A 19,723-nucleotide genomic window follows, 5' to 3' on the forward strand; every position below is an offset into this window, starting at 1 on the left:
GGGATCCCTTCCATCGTTCATCATAGTCTTAGAAAACCTGGAGGAGATATCACAAATTAACTAACCTTAAGCCAATGTCAGAGAAATGGGGAGAGAAGGTAATGCACAAGGAAATATAATACACAAAGAAAATATGCATTGTGTCATAAGCAGCATACATTTCAACAAAAAAGCTGGGGACAGATACGGTTTTTTAGATTATTAAAAATATTTATTCCACGCAGATTCCCTTTCCTGTATTAAAAAGAAAACATGAATGGAAAAATTCAGAGACCAGAAACTGGGTTAAACCAATTCCCAAGTCCTTATCAAATAAGGTATCAATAAAGGAAAAGATATTTTGGACCTTAAAATTAAGAGAGCCCATACAAAACTTTGAAGGGAGAAAAGAGAAAAAAAAAACCCACCAGCAAAATAAAGTCCGAATGACCATGTACATTCTACAGTCTCATAAAACTGTAAAGCACATAAAACTGTACTATTTAATATAAATACATAAAACTCCATGAACTTTTTGTGAAATTCTGATCGCAGTGTATCATTTACAAATCTTTTGTCTTCTGATCATCTACACCTTTTGCACAGTTCTTGAAAACAACATCATCATCCCACCTCAGGGAAAAAAGGAAATAGAATGCTTTTATAATGTTTGTTTCAGGAGACAAGAACAGCATGCAAACTGCAAAACTTAGTCATTACACAGAAAGATACTCAACATGTACATCATTTGATGTGCTGATTACACCCAAAAGAATAAAAATAATTCTTAATAGGTTGTAATCTTGCTTTATAATAGTAGGAAGGCAATATCTGTTTAGAACATACATTCTTTGTACATGCGTGTATGCATGCCAGAAGAAACTTCACAGGGAAAATAAAGGATAGGGGCACCTTTGGAAATATTGTTAGTAAAGTCATTGGTATAGTACACAGAAATATGAAAAGCTGAGCACAACTAGGTCAAATATGGTCTGCATATTAAGACATATTTTGACCTCCAAATGATTCTGTCTACTTCCAAAAAAGAAAAACTATATAGTTTAATATTAATATAAACATAATCTGAATAGATTTTTCTCTGACCACTCTCTCAACCCACTCCCAATAAACTTTAAGCTTCTCCTTCTCAACACCAAAACTGCTCTTCCATGTGGCTAAGTAGAGTGGCCAGTTCACAGTACTCATTTTACCAGCCCTGTCATCGGTATTTGACCTAGATCATCTCTCTAGGCCTCTTCCAGTGTTTTGTTTCATTGGCTTCCAACATGCCAGTCTCTTCTGGTTCTCCTCCTCCTCACTAACTGCTCCTCTTCTTTCTAGTTTCTTTCATCAAAGTCCAATCAATCAGCACTCACTTACTAAACACCTCATACCTACCAGGCACAGTTCCAGGCATTGATTGCTAATCATTTACCCAATCTCTAAATATTATCCCAGGCTGTCCTCTGACTTCTCTACCTAAAGCCATTCCCTAGTGATCTCATCTAATTTCATGGCTTTGAAAAACTTCTATAAATTGACAACTCCCAAATCCATCCTCTCCAACTTGGACTACTCAACATTTCCACAAAAGCATACATAACATCCTAAACTTACCATATCTTAAATATGTCACCTCCCCTGCCTCCAACAGTAGTTTACTTTCCTCCCCATCTCAGTCCTTTCAATTGCTTAGGTAAATACCTTGAAGTCTGGTCTCTGATAAAATGTCACCTTCCCAGCAAATCCTTCCTTGACTATTCTGTTGCCTCTGCATGGAGGCTGTAAGTTTTTATAGCATATGGGCCATTGTTAAAGACTCAAAGTTTACTACAAATGAGTTAGGAAGCCACTGGATACTTCAGAGCAAGGTTGTGAACTTTCATTTTAAATGGATCACAATGCTGCTGCTAAAAAAAACTGTAGTTAGTGGGGGTGCAAGCAGACAACTGAGAGGTACTGCATCACCCCAGAGGGAGAGGGTAGCAGTGGAGGTGGTGAGAAATAGGTATGGTTTCAAAGGTAAGCCTACGGGGTTCCTTGATCACATATAAAATAACCAACCTGCCTCCTATTCATCACCTCCTATAAGCTTTTTTGCTATACTTTTCTATGTATTATTTTTTGAAGTACTACATAAAATATTTATTGTTTTATTATTCTCCCTCTTCAGCTTTCTACTTCACTCTTCCAAACACATGTGGTATAGAAAAGAGTTCACAGATCAGGCCTAAGACTGTTATTCTTAGACAGGCTGCTCACGAGGTTGCTCCATGGCTGGCAGTTGCGAACCTGGATTTCAGGAATCTTCTGTCATTGTGCCTAGACTATCTGTACAAATATGGACTATGCAGAACACCTGCTTCCCTTCTGGGAGTCTGGATTTTGGTATGTGCTGTGCAGAGGTTGCCTACCAGACTAGCCCTAGTGAAAACCTCAGGCACTGAGTCTCTAATGTACACTCTCTGGGCAGAAAACACTGCACTGTACTTGCACTGCTGGGGTCAAGAATTTGTGCGACACTTCACAAAAGGGACAGAACATAAGGAAGGAAGTGCGCACATGGATTCTTCTGGTATCTTTTCCCCTTATGATATAACTGTATTTTTACCACATTAGCCATTAGTACAACCATATGCTGAGCCTGAGGCCTAATGTAAATCTCTGAATTTGAAGGACAGTCTTAGGGATCCCTGACATAGACACCTAAAATGTAAGGTTTGTAAGGTCAAGGGCTCAGTGCCTTGGTCTGTCCCTAGTGTTTTGAATAATACCTGGTACATAGCTGGTTACTGTAAATCTCTATTGAAAATAAGTTTATTTTCTTTCATTTTCCTTCTTCCATTATTGCAGTCTGATAGAGAAGAGTTATCAGTGGAAGGTGGGATTTACAGAACATAGTTTGCAATAAAACTCTTAATCTTTATATATATATATATATATCTCCAACCCATTAGTGTAGAGTACCTTCTTTTAACTTTGAAATTGGCCTGAGGCTGGGATGGGCCTGCAAGTTAAGGAGAGGGTTTCCACTCAGAATGTTTTCCATATAAATTCTTTCTTCTTCAGCTTTCTGTTCTTGTTCCTGTCAATGACAGGGGAAGATGCCTATTTATTCTAATAACTCTGGGGTCAATTTTTTTCCATAGTTAATATTTAAAAAGACAGGATTTTATGAAGAAGGGATAGCTTCAGGGTAGGTTTATTTGCTTTTCAGACATATCAGAAAAGTTTCACTCATCAAAATAAATTGGCATTTTTATTATAAATATTTCATGCTTGTCATCATACATTCCTTAGGCTCTTCTGACTCTGAAATTCTATGATGCATATTTAAATCATTTTCCTTCCAGAAGTACATACAAAATTGCCTATTTTAAGAGTACACCACTAAATGTATTCTAATAATTTAAGAACATACTGACCATTAAACACACATTTAGTAATGCTATTACCTCAGTTTTTTAAAGAAGATTTATACATAACTGTGATTAAAAATTATTTCATTTTGAACTATTAACAATGTAAATTTTCATCTCCAGGATTGGTGACAAGTTATTATTGACCAAGAACTAGCTCCTAAAATAAGACAACTACCATGTGAAAGATTATATTCAGGTAACATACATTTCTACTAAGTTAGCTGACATTTATCCATTTTGTTCTTATGATTATTATTATTTTTGTACCTTTCATCCATCATCAGCCATAAGTTGCCTTTCTTCACTTTAATTTTAGCATTACCTTTTTAAACTCAAATTATCCTTAGTTTCATTTTTAGGATTAGGAATACAGAATGTCTAAAATCCTTAGGCAGAACTTCTAGACCTACCTGATTCCATGCTATTTTAAACCAAAGATAAATCCCACCTTGCTGTGTTTTGGGGATGACAGAAATTGATGAATTAGTAGATCAAGGAAGAAAAAGAGACTTTGAATTTAAAATGAAAGTAATATAATAGAACACTTGGAAAAATAACCTAATTTTCCATATAGATTAATGATACAAGATTTTCACATCTAAATGTAAACAATGGATTTCATGTTTGTGAGGCCAAATAACTGGGAGGTGAGAAGATACAATTTTCAGGGAAATATACAGTAAAATTCCTTTAGGTCACTGCTCAAACCTTCAATAACAAAGTCTGGAAGAATCATCATAGATTAAGAATAGACAGCTTTATAAAAACTATGTATTTCTAACAGATTATATTGATGATGAAAGTGAAAAGACATTTTTCTGAGATGCTAGAAAAACAGACACTCAAGTACACAACATATCCAAACTTATAAAATAATGTGTGTGCTGTAATAAGGTTCTAGACATTTTCTATTGGAGTATTATTTCCTTTAGAGTTCCTGATACAGCACTGGAGAAAAAGGAGCCAACCCTTTCCATATTCAAGTACCAGGATCACTAGGCTTCATGAACATATAAACTAGTGGCCAGATGGCCTGCAGGTTTTTGAACTACCTATTTTTGTAAATAAAATTTTCCTGCAACATAGTCACACCCATTCATTCAGGCATTGCCTGCCGCTGCTTCTGTGCAACAAGCAGAACTGAACAGCTGAGAGAGACTGTGGCCTGCAAACCTGCAAAAAATGTTTACCATCTGGCTTTTTAAAGATAGTGTCTTGTCCCCTGACATAGACTGACTGGTTTGAAATGTTATTTTGGTTATAACTCAAAAGTCTGCCACTAGAAAACCAGAACAGGGACAAAAAACTAAGACTCATTCAACCCCAAGAAACACCAACACATTGTTTACAAAGAGATTAGATAAAACTCAGAACATTGCAAAACCTGTCTAAAAGTGTTTATCCTCCCTAAGGGTTGCCCAAATACATTTAAATCACTTCTCATATGTATCCAGAGGTGTTAGGCAAGCAAAAAGGATTTGGAATAGAACAACTGCCCTTCAGATTTGTCACAGGTAAATGAAACAAGGAAATGAAAGAGTACAGTGGGGCCACGATGGGTTCACAGAGCTGTAGTAGAGCTGGAGACCATGGCGTGCTTCCCTTAGAATGGTGTGGTGGGGAGTCCTGGACAGCAGAAGAGGCCCCAGGTAGGAAGGAATCAGACACAAATAATCTTATGCACATGTTATTCGTATGTTATCCTAGTGCTGAGGAAAGCTATTCAAATGTTAGTGAAGTACACATTGAAAATCACAAATTGTAAAGATTTCTGTGACTGCAATAGGAGTTTCAGAAGAATATAAAACTTGAAGGATTGCTGCGTTCTTAAAATTTTTGATAATGAAATTTATGAAACAAAAGTCTTTATCGTCTCTTCTTCAATATTTGATTTAAGAAATCTTGAACCTAATCAATGCAATAACGGTGATGTTCTTTCCAGGGATGCACATCTCTTAAAAATGGTAGTAGTTTTCTCCATGATGTTGCCAGTTGTTTGAACAAGTGGACATTTCCAAAATGTTAGAATATAACTGATGCTTTCCATTAGTGCAAATCACATCCAGTAAATTCACATAAGCAACCCTATCCACTACAAAAACATTTTTTGAGTTTTACATTACAGACTATAAGCACTTAAATTTTGTGTTAGAATAAAGTTAATAGTTCATCTCATTGAAAACATTTTGGTCATCAAGATTCATAAGATGCATATTGGGAAACAAATTTTGTTTTAAAAATCACAGAATTGGAAGTGTATCAGACTGATGGACAGTGACTACAATGAGGTATGGTGGGGGGACTCGATAATATGGATGAATGTAGTAACCACATTGTTTTTCATGTGAAACCTTCATAAGAGTATACCAATAATACCTTAATTTTTAAAAATTATTTTAAAAAAATACATAGGATAAAAAGAAAGAAGTGTATCAGGAAGCATAGCCAATACATATAACTGTTAAAATTGTCAATAAAGTATTCTTTCTGTTCAAAATGAAAATGAATGTGCATACATTTGTTAAAAGGTTTGTTTCAGAAATTCGATAAAAAGAAATACATAAGTAAAGTCATAAATAGATATCCACCCAATAATCATCATTGGTGCCTTGTCAAAGTATTTCATTCAACCTTAGGTCATCATTGATAGTGTCATCATTTTGAGTGTATAAATTTTATCTGTGTGATTACATGAGAAATACTCTTTGACATACAAATAGATTTGACTCCTATCCCCTCACATGTATCCAGTTACATGTATCAAGCAAAATAGTTAATACATAGTTCTCTCCTCTTTCCTACAAATAAAATTATGACTCAGAGTCTCTTCTGAAATTACCTGTTTTGTTTGCTTTCTTGTTGGAGGAGATATTTTCTGAACATTCTTTTGCTTGGAATGACTTCTGAGTCACTGAAGATAATTCAGAAAGGTCAATTTTAAACTGAAATAGAAAATAATTTGACATCCTTATATGCAGGATCCTGTACTAAATTTGGAAATAAAAAATGATTAATGAAACATCACTTGCTTCAAGGAGTTCAAAAGTAATGAATTCATAAACATAAAAATAAAATAATATAACTATGATAAGTTCATTCAGCAATTGATCACAGAGAAGGAAATTTTATTCTGGTAACAGTGTGAGAAAGTTTTTCATAGAGAAAGATATTTTTAAGAGGCATTTCTGGTAAAGGAAACATGAGAACAGACGGTATTTAGTAAGGTTCATTATGTGCTTAAAAATGGACAATGACGTTTCTAAGAAATCATTTTCATTCTATGCAAAGAATATCATTCACGGTCAAGGAATTGAACTGATCAAAAAGTGTATTCTCTTTAAAAGATTTCATTATGTGAGTAATGGAAAAGCAGATTTCTGTTTTACATACTCACTTAAACTTCATGGCTAAGATTCCAACAGACAAAAGAAGCACCAGGCAAATGATTCACTGAATCACTGCAACGTATTTACATGAAAATCGAGTAGAAAGATCTGTAAAGAGATTATTAAACCTTGTGATATCAGCTTCTAAATGTTTACTCAGAGTTCTGCTTCTGTTTTATGTTAGTCACTGTGGGGTAAATGGAAGTTTCCACCCAGAATTTCTGCCTGGCTTCCATAGTGGTCTGCAGATGAGGGACCTTTTACGTACAATAGGCCACAGCAGGATGGCAGCCAGGGCAAGGGGTGGAGCAAAAAACAGCCATTCTCTCCTCCCCTCTGTTCCAGGTACCTAATTGGTCTGGTACCGGCCAGCCACCAGGGGCCTGTCGGAGGGGCGGTCAGGAGAAGCGAGCAGGTGCTGTGGCTCGAGTGTTGGATGGAGCGGGCTTGCTGGAGATGGAGGAGTTGGTAGCGCGTCAGGGGAAGCCCAGCGAGGGACTGAGCTTGGCGCAATAAAACCCTTTAACCCAACCTGCCCTTCCCCTTGCCCTTCTTCACTTTCACCAGATTCATAGGGAGCTTGCCCTGGGAAGGAACTGCCTTACTCCCGGAGCTACAGTCCAGCACAACACAGCTCACATACAAAGGCAGGGAAAAGAGAGGTAAGCTACAAAGTCGTATCTCGTCTTGAGTGAATGAGACGGTTGAATTAAAAAAGCAATCAGGTGATGGATTCTAAGAGGTAACAAGCCCTGCTTCTGTAGAAAGAAGGGACACATACTGTACTTCACCTCTAGCAAAGCATAGAAGAAAGAGTGGCAGCCATGAAATCAGTGAAAATTTGAATACACTCCAAGGCTAAGAGCAGGCAATCATGAGACTGGAATCCTGTGTAGCCATAGACGAATGGAAGTTCACACACACTTGCCAATTACTCTGTTGGCTTCCACTGGATGTTCCTGGAAAGATAAGAAAAGTTCAGAAGCCCATCTGTGGCATGGGTCTGCAGGGTCTGTCAAAGTTTGGGTTTAGTGGGTAGATCTGGAGTCTATCCCTGTTCTGGTCCATGTATGAGTAAAAGATGGTAAATGTCTGGTCTTAAGGGACAAACATAAAACCCAGCTGGTACCCTGACTGTCCTAACTCCAGGGCTGATAGACATCTGCCGCTGAGGAGAGAGTAATAAATGCTTCCCCACCATCCCTCTCCCTCTGCACCAGTTCATCCACTCTACGGAGAGTTCAGCTGCTACTGGGGGAAAAGTAGAAAGCTAACCTGCACTGTACCCTGCAACGGCAATCGGTAACCGAACCTGCTTCTAGAAAAGGATCAGAAAGCCAGCTTGAAATGGTAAGGCAAAGGACCTCAGCTCAAGAGGAAGGAAACTGCCTCACACATGAGGTACCAGTACAGGACAGATACCACAGAGGGAGGGACGGAAACCCCCTTGCCTGAGCAATAAACCCTGTGCTTAGTAAAACACATTTAAAAAAAACAATGCATTCAAGACCAGATCTGGGAATGGATTAGTTGTAACTTTTAGACAGGAAATTTGAAATAACAATGGTTGATAGATAAAGGCATCTGATTGGAAAATGGAAACTGGCATAGACATATGGAGCATTTCAGTAGAGATACGAAATTTATAAGAAGTATAAGATGGGAATGCTCTGAATAAAAAATAACCATGTTATCAGAGATGAATAATTTGCTCCACAGACTTGTCTGTAGACTCTATAGAGCAGATAAAATGATTTTACCTCTCTGGTCTTTGAGACCTCTGCTCCAAAAGTTGACTCTTTATAAATCTCTCTTCTTAACCTCATTAACTTGGATTTATTGAATTTGCATTCTGCAGAGTATTCAATAATATTATCTAAATCCACTTATCAGAATGGAATCAGTGAAAACCATTGGTCCTGTGGTAAGCCTGGATTCATTTGACTGAATTCCATTCTTTCACTTCAAACATCAAATGTGTGCAAAACATTTATGTAATCATGATAGCACATTCATAAATGTGTGTTCCCAAACCCTACCCCCAGAGAACGATGTCCTTACATTATTTTTACTCCTTTTTTCCCAATATCTAAAGAAAAATCTTTTTATTCCAGTTTGATTTCCAGGTTTTCTGTCATTTTATTCCAAAAAATGAGTGAATATTTTTAAAAGCTTAAGTGAAATTTTAAAAAGCAAGAAATGAAAGTTCATCTCCATAATAAAGAACTCAGGCTATGTGGACAGAAGTAGGGATTTAAGAGCCTCAGAAATGTGATGTTACTCAAATTAAGAAGATATGCAGGGTCAGTTTTTAGAGAACATTTATCCTGTAAGATAAGTGGGCAACAGGGAAAAGAAATCAATTGTGAGAAAGATTGTTATGGCTTATGAATAAAATCCCCTGCCAAGCATATATAAATTCACAGTTCCTTTGCAAATTCTTGTGTTTGTCTTGTTTTGCTATTTCAGATGTGTCTCTAAGCAAAATCGGGCCCTGCCATTTCAATCAGATGGTGTGCTTAAGCAGGATTTGTAGGGATATACCGACAATACCCTTCCATTATCCACCTTCAGCCTAGATTTAATCATTACCCCATCTCTGCTTAGGCATGCCATTTTACTAAGACTGCAGAACACTTGGACTAATGGTAGAAAGAAATGTTTAAGAAAGATGGATTAGACTTAAGCCATGAGGATATTTGTAATACATCAATAACATGAAGCAAAAATCAGGAAACTAATAAAAAAGTCGAAATTAAAATTTTTCAGAGAATTCTCAGTTCAGAGATGGATGTTTCAGGTGGAGAAACCCATTTATGACATTAGGAGAGTTACTGAATTGAAACAATCTTGAAAGCACAATCATGTAATGAATGACTATAGTATCAGATTCATTCCAGGCTCCATAAGCCTCTTTACTTGAATGATAGACTGACTTCTAACACTTAGAGGCTCTCATGTCATGAACATGCCATTTAACCATCATGACTGTTTACATTTGTATATTGGCTATCAAGACGACACTTACCTTGTGGAATTCTTTTGGTATTGATTTCTACATGTGAAAGCATTTTAGAAACTGAAAAACTAAACGTTTTTACACTTCCTTCACTCATTACTGAAGGGCAGAGAGGCAAGAAAAATGAATGGAAGAACATATTTTTCAATTCATGCAAATTCTGGAATCAGCAAGTAAAATTGGTATTGAATAAAATAGTGTTAGGAATGAACTCAAATTACTAGTGACGAGAATATAATTCAAATGCAAAAACATTTTAAGAAGGGAAAAAACATGGTTTTATTTTTCAGGTTAACAAGTTGGTGTGACATGTCACTTCGGTCTCTTTAATGTCTATTAACTACAAATCTACAAACTGATTTATAGTCATTCACTGAAAAATTCCATATAAATTGTCATTCAATTTAAATATAAGTGATAAGTCATTCAATATACATTGATTAATCAGTCATTCACTGATAAGTAAAAAAGGAAAAGATGATTTGACTGCTTTATTGGATGGCATAGGATGAAATTTATCTACAGCCTGGCATGCAAGTGCCACGAGCCTCTGCAGCCTCACCTGCTCCCTCCTTTTTTTCAGTCTTACCTTTCATTTCTCCCATTTCCATGTCCCTTAATTCCATCGATACCCCTATTCTTTTCAACATAATATAGGTCTTTCCACCTGAGTGTTTCACTCAAATTCTTTCTCTGGTATATTTTCCTGCTACATTTGCTCATTATAATTTTAGTATATTCAATCTGTAAATCAAATTCCACCACCTTTACTAAAACTCCCTGATCCTTCAATAACAAACTGTTCTTCCAATTTTTCTCATGATTTTTTATTTGTCACCCTTCTATCAATTAGCTCCTCTTATCTTGCTTTCATTGATGCCTCCCCACTGTATTATGACCTCCTTGATTTGTCTAATTAATCTTTGTTATTGCCATAATTGTTTATTCAATTTCTCCATGCAATTTAACAAGCAGTTAAATGCATCTTCAAAGCTAATGTTTAGTGAATTAATTAAGTTCTATTTCAGGAGGAATTTGGAAAACATTTTTTGTGATTGAAACATTTTAGAAATTTGAAAGAAATTAATGTGAAATTGCTTTACTCTTTTACTAGAAGATAATATACCCAAGCTCTTCATAATCAAAAAACACATCCTATGGGAGGATTAATTATGCTTTTCCTAGGTTGAATTTTGTATTTCCTTATTGGTTTTCTTTAAGCCGCTATTTCATATCACTTAACAATTTCTAGGATTCATAAAGTGTTACATCAAATAAAAACAGTGATAATAATACAATTCCTAAATGTAAATAATAATTAGAATAACTTATTTAAAATTATATATATAAATCAAATATACCTGATTTCCCTCCTAGCATCCCTCATCTTCAATACTTTCTCCTTTCTTTTCCTATGTTCTTTCCCTAACTTGTTACTCATATGTTATTTGGAAGAATATATATATATATACACACACCTGCATATTGATACATCAATCTGTCCTTGAGTTTTGTTTCTTTCTACTTAATTTCCTTCAACTTTCTTAAAAAACACATGCTGAGAAATTGAATGAATATCTGAGAAATTATAAATATCTAGTTTATCGAAGAAAATGTCTGAACTTTTGCAGAGTGTGCATATATATCCTGGGAAGAAGCAGATCGTGACTCTTACGATGGAAGTTTCATACAAGAATTTCAATACTTAGAGCCCAGAAGAGAAGCCAAGAAAGGCTGATAATGTCTTGTCCTGTGAGAGACTGGTATGTGAGCACAGAATTCAAGGGCATACTCTTCCCAGCCACACAGGAAACTGCTCTGCTGCTGCTCATTTTAGCTCTGTATCATCTCTAGATGGGCATGTCATCGACTAGTCTTACCTGAAGTTACACAATATGCCTAACACATTCACACTGATACACAAACAATTTCACTAACCTTTGCATTATCACAAACATAATTTAATTCATCATTGCTTATTAGGAAAGTAGCTTCAAATGTTTTAATTATTTTTAATGTGCTTTGTTACAGATCATAGTCAGTGAATATTCTGGAAATATTATTCCTTAAAGACACTTCTGTGATATTTCTTTATGAACTCTTTCAGTTCTAGAGTAGGTACCATTTTTCATCACGAGGTAGTGTATATGGGACTTTTCTCAGGACACTGCAGAACTTACTGTTAGTGGGCTGTCAGGTCACAAATCATTCTTATCAGTCATGGCCACTAAAAACAAAAAATGAAACAATGAAACCTAATCAGCGAATGATTTGTGTAAAATTATTCATGTAAAATCAGTTTCTCAGTTTCATTTTTTGTGTGATAGGAAACACTTAAAACATTTTGACAATTCTTGCATTGCTTTAGCTTAGGGTAAATTTTGTGTTTATTTTTTGCCTTTAACATTTTCAAAAGTTTTTATCTAATTAATCTATCATGTTGACACTGTAAGTAAAGCTTTAAAGAATCTATCCTAAAGATACTCACATGCTATTTTGTGATGATACACATGTGTGTATGTATATTTGTATACACATACACATATGTATATACACAGATACATAACACATATGAATTTATATGTATATATATATATATATATATGTATATATATACATAGCTGTATACCATTATTGAATAAGAGTTGTCCATGTGGCCTATTATGATATTCCTTCCAGCTCACATCTCTCTCCACACTCAAACTTATGTTCTGCTTTAGTATGGTTTAGTCACACCTTAAAATGTAATGTAATGTTACTGATGTGCCCAATACATATACATAGCACTTTTAACTATTTTCATGTAGCAATAAAAAAATAGTGCACATATGTTAATGTTTCATTATTAAGAATAAAATTCATGTCCTGTGATATAAACTTTCTTGGTATCTAGTATAGTTATCAAGTAGGCCATAGGTAGTCAGAATATATTGAAAGATATTACTTTGCTTATTCAAACCTATCATAGTGGTAATTGTATTTTTAAAATATCCCTCAAGATACACTATAAAATATTTCAAATGTTCCTGTTAAATTATTTTGAAATTAATCTGAATATAATCTAAAGACTTTTTCTGCAGAACAGCTTCTAAATATGTTATTCTGGTTTACACTGCCAGTAGGGACACTTATGTAGTGATAACTTAGTACCCTGAGTTTTTTTAAAGAAAGTATCATTAATAATTACTTTCTCAGAATAAAATGTGTATGGAGTCATATCTTGCTTATGCTTATATGGCTTTGTCTTTTTCTAGCACGATATAGTGAGAGAACCCTAAGTCTCTGATAATATCTTAAAGCTTCCTATGATATCCCTCAAGCCATGTAAGGATTTAGCCAATTACAAACTTAGAACAGTCCACACAAGGCTGTCCTCACTTCTGATACCAGGTGCTCAGCGTAGGGGGTTTCCCAAACCACCCCCCAGGTTTAATAATTTGCTTCAAGGCCTCACAGGACTCACTGGAAACTATTACACTGATGTTTACAGTTTACTACAGGGAAAAGATATAGATGAGAATCAGCCAAAGGAGGAGGTGCATACGGTGGAGTCTGGCAAAGGTGCCAAAGGTGTAGAGCTTCTGTTTTCATGTCTCTGTGGAGTCAAGGACAGGTTATTTTCCCTACGTCCACATGGGACAATACGCACAGAGTATTGCCAGCCCAGGGAGCTGACCAGAGCCTTGGTGCTGAGTTTTTATTGAGGTTTAGTCATGTACTGCCAGTGTGGCTAACCCGTAGGTCCCAGACCTCTTGAGGCAGAACTGATAACCATATGGCCCTGGGTCCTCAGGCAAACAAAGATGCTCCTGTCAGGCACGATATTCCAAAGGCCTGTAGATCACCTCCCATCATTAAGACTGCTAATACAAGTATAAATTCTTTTTAAAGCCTCAAGAAAACAGTCTTTCTAGTTATGTGCAATGTGACAAAATTCAAAATCCTCTCAGAGAAAGAAGCTCTGTAAGCCCAAATATCCTAATATAAATTAATTAAAAGAGTTGCACAAAAACCTTCCAAGTAAGTTGTCAGCCTTCTTTCCCATAGGTATATCAGAAGAACCCAAATCATGGGTTCTGGATTCCGATTTCTAAGATGTAACATTGAACCCACATACAAATTAAATAAAGAGCAACCTTTCACTGCCCCAGCCCCCCATTCACTATCCCTGTGTCTATAATGGCGACAAAGGGAAAGCACGTGGTAGTAGAGATATAGAGGGCAATGCTTAAGTACAGCAACCATGTAATAGATCTGGACAGAATGAGAAGCAAAGAGGAAAAGCCTAGAAATAGGAAGGTGGTCCTCTACTGCCTCCCTCTTACCGAAAACAGTAGCACTGAAGCAGCTTCTCAGGAAATTTAATTTGGTATCACCACAGCTATAGACCAAGAGGAATATGGCTATAGGCCTGCCACACTTGAAAGCAAACATTCAAACCATGGCTTTTCTATGCAGAACAGTACTACTGCTAACTAAAGCAATCCTAGGAGACTGGCATTCCTCTTACTTGTACAGAATAACTAATTTATGACCTATATACTAGATATAAAATCAGATATTAAAGGACATCTGATCTAACTCACAGGAGTGTATAACTCTAGAATGGTTCTCAAACTGGACTTGCAGATCCCTGAGTGATGTATTCGTAGGGGTATGAGTGCTGTGGAAGAATATTTTTAATTCTAGGGTTTTTCTATCAGTAATTAAATAAATTGATTACAAAGTCTAAAATTAGGATAATCCATTTATAATCCCAGTATTACCATGAAACTTCAAGAACTGCAGCGGTTTTAATTACAACCCAACTGGCACCAAACAGAGTCTCTGTGTCTAGATCTTCATACATAAATGATGTGCACTGTGACTGGGAGCCAAGTGAGCGTCACAGCTCATTCTAGAAGCACATGTTTCACTGCAGCTCAAACAGAGCAAGGCAGTCACAGAACAATGATCAGACTCCTCAGAACAGAGGTTACTGCCAAACTGAAAGCCTGTGTCAAGGCAGCCAGTAATTGACACTTTACCTGGACTTAACTATGTGCCAAGAACTGCCCTAAGCACTTTATATGGATCCTATCAATTAATCTCCTCAAAAACTATATAAGGGGGCGGAGCCAACATGGCGGCGTGAGTAGGACAGTGTAGGACAGTGGGAATCTCCTCCCAAAAACATATATACTTTTGAAAATACAACAAACACAACTAGCCCTAAAAGAGAGAACAGAAGACGCAGGACAGTGGCAAGATTGCAGCTACACCAGCGAGAACCCAGCGACTGGTGAAAGGGGTGAGATACAAGCCCCGGCCCGGCGGGACCCGAGCGCCCCTCCCCCCAGCTCCCGGCGGGAGAAGAGCAGGCAGAGAGGGAGGTAGACGGAGCCCAGGACTGCCGAGCACCCAGCCCCAGCCATCCGGGCCAGAGCGCAGACACAGTACGTGCCCAGGGGGCCCTGGATACTGGGGGAACAGGGAGTAAGACCTCAGAGCGGGTGCTGAAGCTGATGCCCCTGTGACAAAGAAAAGCGGGGGCTTTTTGAAAGTCTTAAAGGGACAGGGACTTAACAGCTTGACGGAAACAACCCAGGTCACAGTACAGCAGCTGGAAATTACAGGGAAAACCGGGTGCACTAACCCCCTGGGCAACAGCTCTGAGACCCCTCACGGAGGCAAACAGTCAAGCAGCCCCCCCATCCATTACCCCACCGGGCACTGCAAAAGCAGAGAAGCAGCCTGAGACAAATTCTGCCCACAGAAAGGGAAATTTCTCCCTTCCGGCCAGGCAAGACACAAAGACCCACTCTACACGCAATTACCCAACACAAGCCACTAGGGGTCACAGTTGTCCCAGTAAAGAAAGGCCAGTAGCAAGTGAAAATTTTGGCCCTCCCAGCTGACAGTCAATAGCACCTGTCAACATGAAAAGGCAAAAAAATATGATCCAGACAAGACTAACCCAGACAGCTTCGGCATCTGCTACATCTTCCCCTGAGAAGGAACCTGGGGAGATAGATTTAGCCAGTCTTCCTGAAAAAGAATTCAAAACAAAAGTCATAACCATGCTGATGGACTTGCAGAGAAATATGCAAGAACTAAGGAAGGAGAATTCAGAAATAAAACAAGCTCTGGAAGGACTTCAAAACAGAATGGACGAGATGCAAGAGACCATTAATGGACTAGAAAACAGAGAACAGGAATGCATAGAAGCTGATGCAGAGAGAGATAAAAGGATCTCCAGGAATGAAAGAATTTTAAGAGAGCTGAGTGACCAATCGAAAAGGAACAACATAAGAATCATAGGCATTCCAGAAGAAGTAGAGAGAGAAAAGGGGATAGAAAATGTCTTTGAAGAAATAATTGCTGAAAATTTCCCCAAACTAGGGGAAGAAATGGCCTCTCAGACCACAGAGGTACACAGAACTCCCATGACAAGGGATCCAAGGAGGGCAACACCAAGACACATAATAATTAAAATGGCAAAGATCAAAGACAAGGACAAAGTATTACAGGCAGCCAGAGAGAAAAAAAAGGTTACCTACAAAGGAAAACTCATCAGGCTATCATCAGACTTCTCAACAGAAACCCTACAGGCCAGAAGAGAATGGCATGATATACTTAATGCAATGAAACAGAAGGGCCTCGAACCAAGACTACTGTATCCAGCACGAATATCATTTAAATTTGAAGGAGGGATTAAACAATTCCCAGACAAGCAAAAGTTGAGGGAATTTGCCTCCCACAAACCACCTCTACAGGGCATCCTACAGGGACTGCTCTAGATGGGAGCACTCCTAAAAAGAGCACACAACAAAACACCCAACATATGAAGAAGGGAGGAGGAGGAATAAGAAGGGAGAGAAATAAAGAATCATCAGACTGTGTTTATAATAGCTCAACAAGCGAGTTAAGTTAGACAGTAAGACAGTAAAGAAGCTAACCCTAAACCTTTGGTAACCACAAACTTAAAGCCTGCAATGGCAATAAATTCATACCTTTCAATAATCACCCTAAATGTAAATGGACTGAATGCACCAATCAAAAGACACAGAGTAACAGAATGGATAAAAAAGCAAGATCCATCCATATGCTGCTTACAAGAGACTCACCTCAAACCCAAAGACGCGCACAGACTTAAAGTCAAGGGATGGAAAAAGATATTTCAAGCAAACAACAGAGAGAAGAAAGTAGGTGTTGCAATTCTGGTATCAGACAAAACAGACTTCAAAATAAAGAAAGTAACAAAAGACAAAGAAGGACATTACATAATGATAAAGGGCTCAGTCCATCAAGAGGATATAACCATTATAAATATATATGCACCCAATACAGGAGCACCAACATACCTGAAACAAATATTAATAGAACTAAAGGAGGAAATAGAATGCAATGCATTCATTCTAGGAGACTTCAACACACCACTCACTCCAAAGGACAGATCCACCAGACAGAAAATAAGTAAGGACACAGAGGCACTGAACAACACACTAGAACAGATGGACCTAATAGACATCTACAGAACTCTACATCCAAAAGCAACAGGATACACATTCTTCTCAAGTGCACATGGAACATTCTCCAGAATAGACCACATACTAGGACACAAAAAGAGCCTCAGTAAATTCCAAAAGATTGAAACCCTACCAACCAACTTTTCAGACCACAAAGGCATTAAACTAGAAATAAACTGTTCAAAGAAAGCAAAAAGGCCCACAAACACATGGAGGCTAAACAACACGTTCCTAAATAATCAATGGATCAATGACCAAATCAAAATGGAGATCCAGCAATATATGGAAACAAATGACAACAACAACACTAAGCCCCAACTTCTGTGGGACACAGCAAAAGCAGTCTTAAGAGGAAAGTATATAGCAATCCAAGCATATTTAAAAAAGGAAGAGCAATCCCAAATGAACGGTCTAATGTCACAACTATCGAAATTGGAAAAAGAAGAACAAATGAGGCCTAAGGTCAGCAGAAGGAGGGACATAATAAAGATCAGAGAAGAAATAAATAAAATTGAGAAGAATAAAACAATAGCAAAAATCAATGAAACCAAGAGCTGGTTCTTCGAGAAAATAAACAAAATAGATAAGCCTCTAGCCAGACTTATTAAGAGGAAAAGAGAGTCAACACAAATCAACAGTATCAGAAATGAGAAAGGAAAAATCACGACGGACCCCGCAGAAATACAAAGAATTATTAGAGACTACTATGAAAACCTGTATGCTAACAAGCTGGGAAACCTAGGAGAAATGGACAACTTCCTAGAAAAATACAACCTTCCAAGACTGACCCAAAAAGAAACAGAAAATCTAAACAGACCAATTACCAGCAACGAAATTGAAGCGGTAATCAAAAAACTACCAAAGAACAAAACCCCCGGGCCAGATGGATTAACCTCGGAATTTTATCAGACATACAGGGACGACATAATACCCATTCTCCTTAAAGTTTTCCAAGAAATAGAAGAGGAGGGGATACTCCCAAACTCATTCTATGAAGCTAACATCACCCTAATACCAAAACCAGGCAAAGACACCACCAAAAAAGAAAACTACAGACCAATATCCCTGATGAACGTAGACGCAAAAATACTCAACAAAATTTTAGCAAACCGAATTCAAAAATACATCAAAACCATCGTACACCATGACCAAGTGGGATTCATCCCAGGGATGCAAGGATGGCACAACATTCGAAAGTCCATCAATATCATCCACCACATCAACAAAAAGAAAGACAAAAACCACATGATCATCTCCATAGATGCTGAAAAAGCATTTGACAAAGTTCAACATCCATTCGTGATAAAAACTCTCAGCAAAATGGGAATAGAGGGCAAGTACCTCAACATAATAAAGGCCATCTATGATAAACCCACAGCCAACATTATATTGAACAGCGAGAAGCTGAAAGCATTTCCTCTGAGATCGGGAACTAGACAGGGATGCCCACTCTCTCCACTGTTATTTAACATAGTACTGGAGGTCCTAGCCATGGCAATCAGACAAAATAAAGAAATACAAGGAATCCAGATTGGTAAAGAAGAAGTTAAACTGTCACTATTTGCAGATGACATGATACTGTACATAAAAAACCCTAAAGACTCCACCCCAGAACTACTAGAACTGATATTGGAATACAGCAAAGTTGCAGGATACAAAATCAACACACAGAAATCTGTGGCTTTCCTATATACCAACAATGAACCAACAGAAAGAGAAATCAGGAAAACAACTCCATTCACAATTGCATCAAAAAAAATTAAATACCTAGGAATAAACCTAACCAAAGAAGTGAAGTACTTATATTCTGAAAACTACAAGTCACTCTTAAAAGAAATTAAAGTGGATACTAACAGATTTAAACGCATCCCATGCTCATGGCTAGGAAGAATTAATATAGTCAAAATGGCCATCCTGCCCAAAGCAATATAAAGATTTGATGCAATCCCTATGAAACTACCAGCAACATTCTTCAATGAATTGGAACAAATAATTCAAAAATTCATATGGAACCACCAAAGACCCCGAATAGCCAAAGCAATCCTGAGAAAGAAGAATAAAGTAGGGGGGATCTCACTCCCCAACTTCAAGCTCTATTATAAAGCCATAGTAATCAAGACAATTTGGTACTGGCACAAGAACAGAGCCACAGACCAATGGAACAGACTAGACAATCCAGACATTAACCCAGACATATATGGTCAATTAATATTTGATAAAGGAGCCATGGACATACAATGGCGAAATGACAGTCTCTTCAACAGATGGTGCTGGCAAAACTGGACAGCTACATGTAGGAGAATGAAACTGGACCATTGTCTAACCCCATATACAAAAGTAAACTCAAAATGGATCAAAGACCTGAATGTAAGTCACGAAACCATTAAACTCTTGGAAGAAAACATATGC

At 37.4% G+C, this 19,723-nt stretch overlaps 1 long non-coding RNA gene across 1 annotated transcript; it reads right to left on the reverse strand.

Moving 5' to 3' along the window:
* Window positions 1-505: 505 nt before the first annotated feature.
* Window positions 506-7,741, reverse strand: LOC130680706 (uncharacterized). Its single transcript, XR_008993766.1, has 5 exons — window positions 7,579-7,741; window positions 6,796-6,895; window positions 6,241-6,343; window positions 2,947-3,064; window positions 506-612 (listed from the first exon to the last, which is right to left on the reverse strand). It is a non-coding gene; the product is annotated as an uncharacterized LOC130680706 (long non-coding RNA).
* Between the last annotated feature and the right edge of the window lie 11,982 nt (window positions 7,742-19,723).

The sequence above is a fragment of the Manis pentadactyla genome, chromosome 14, assembly GCF_030020395.1.
Source record: "Manis pentadactyla isolate mManPen7 chromosome 14, mManPen7.hap1, whole genome shotgun sequence".
Taxonomy (NCBI): domain Eukaryota; kingdom Metazoa; phylum Chordata; class Mammalia; order Pholidota; family Manidae; genus Manis; species Manis pentadactyla.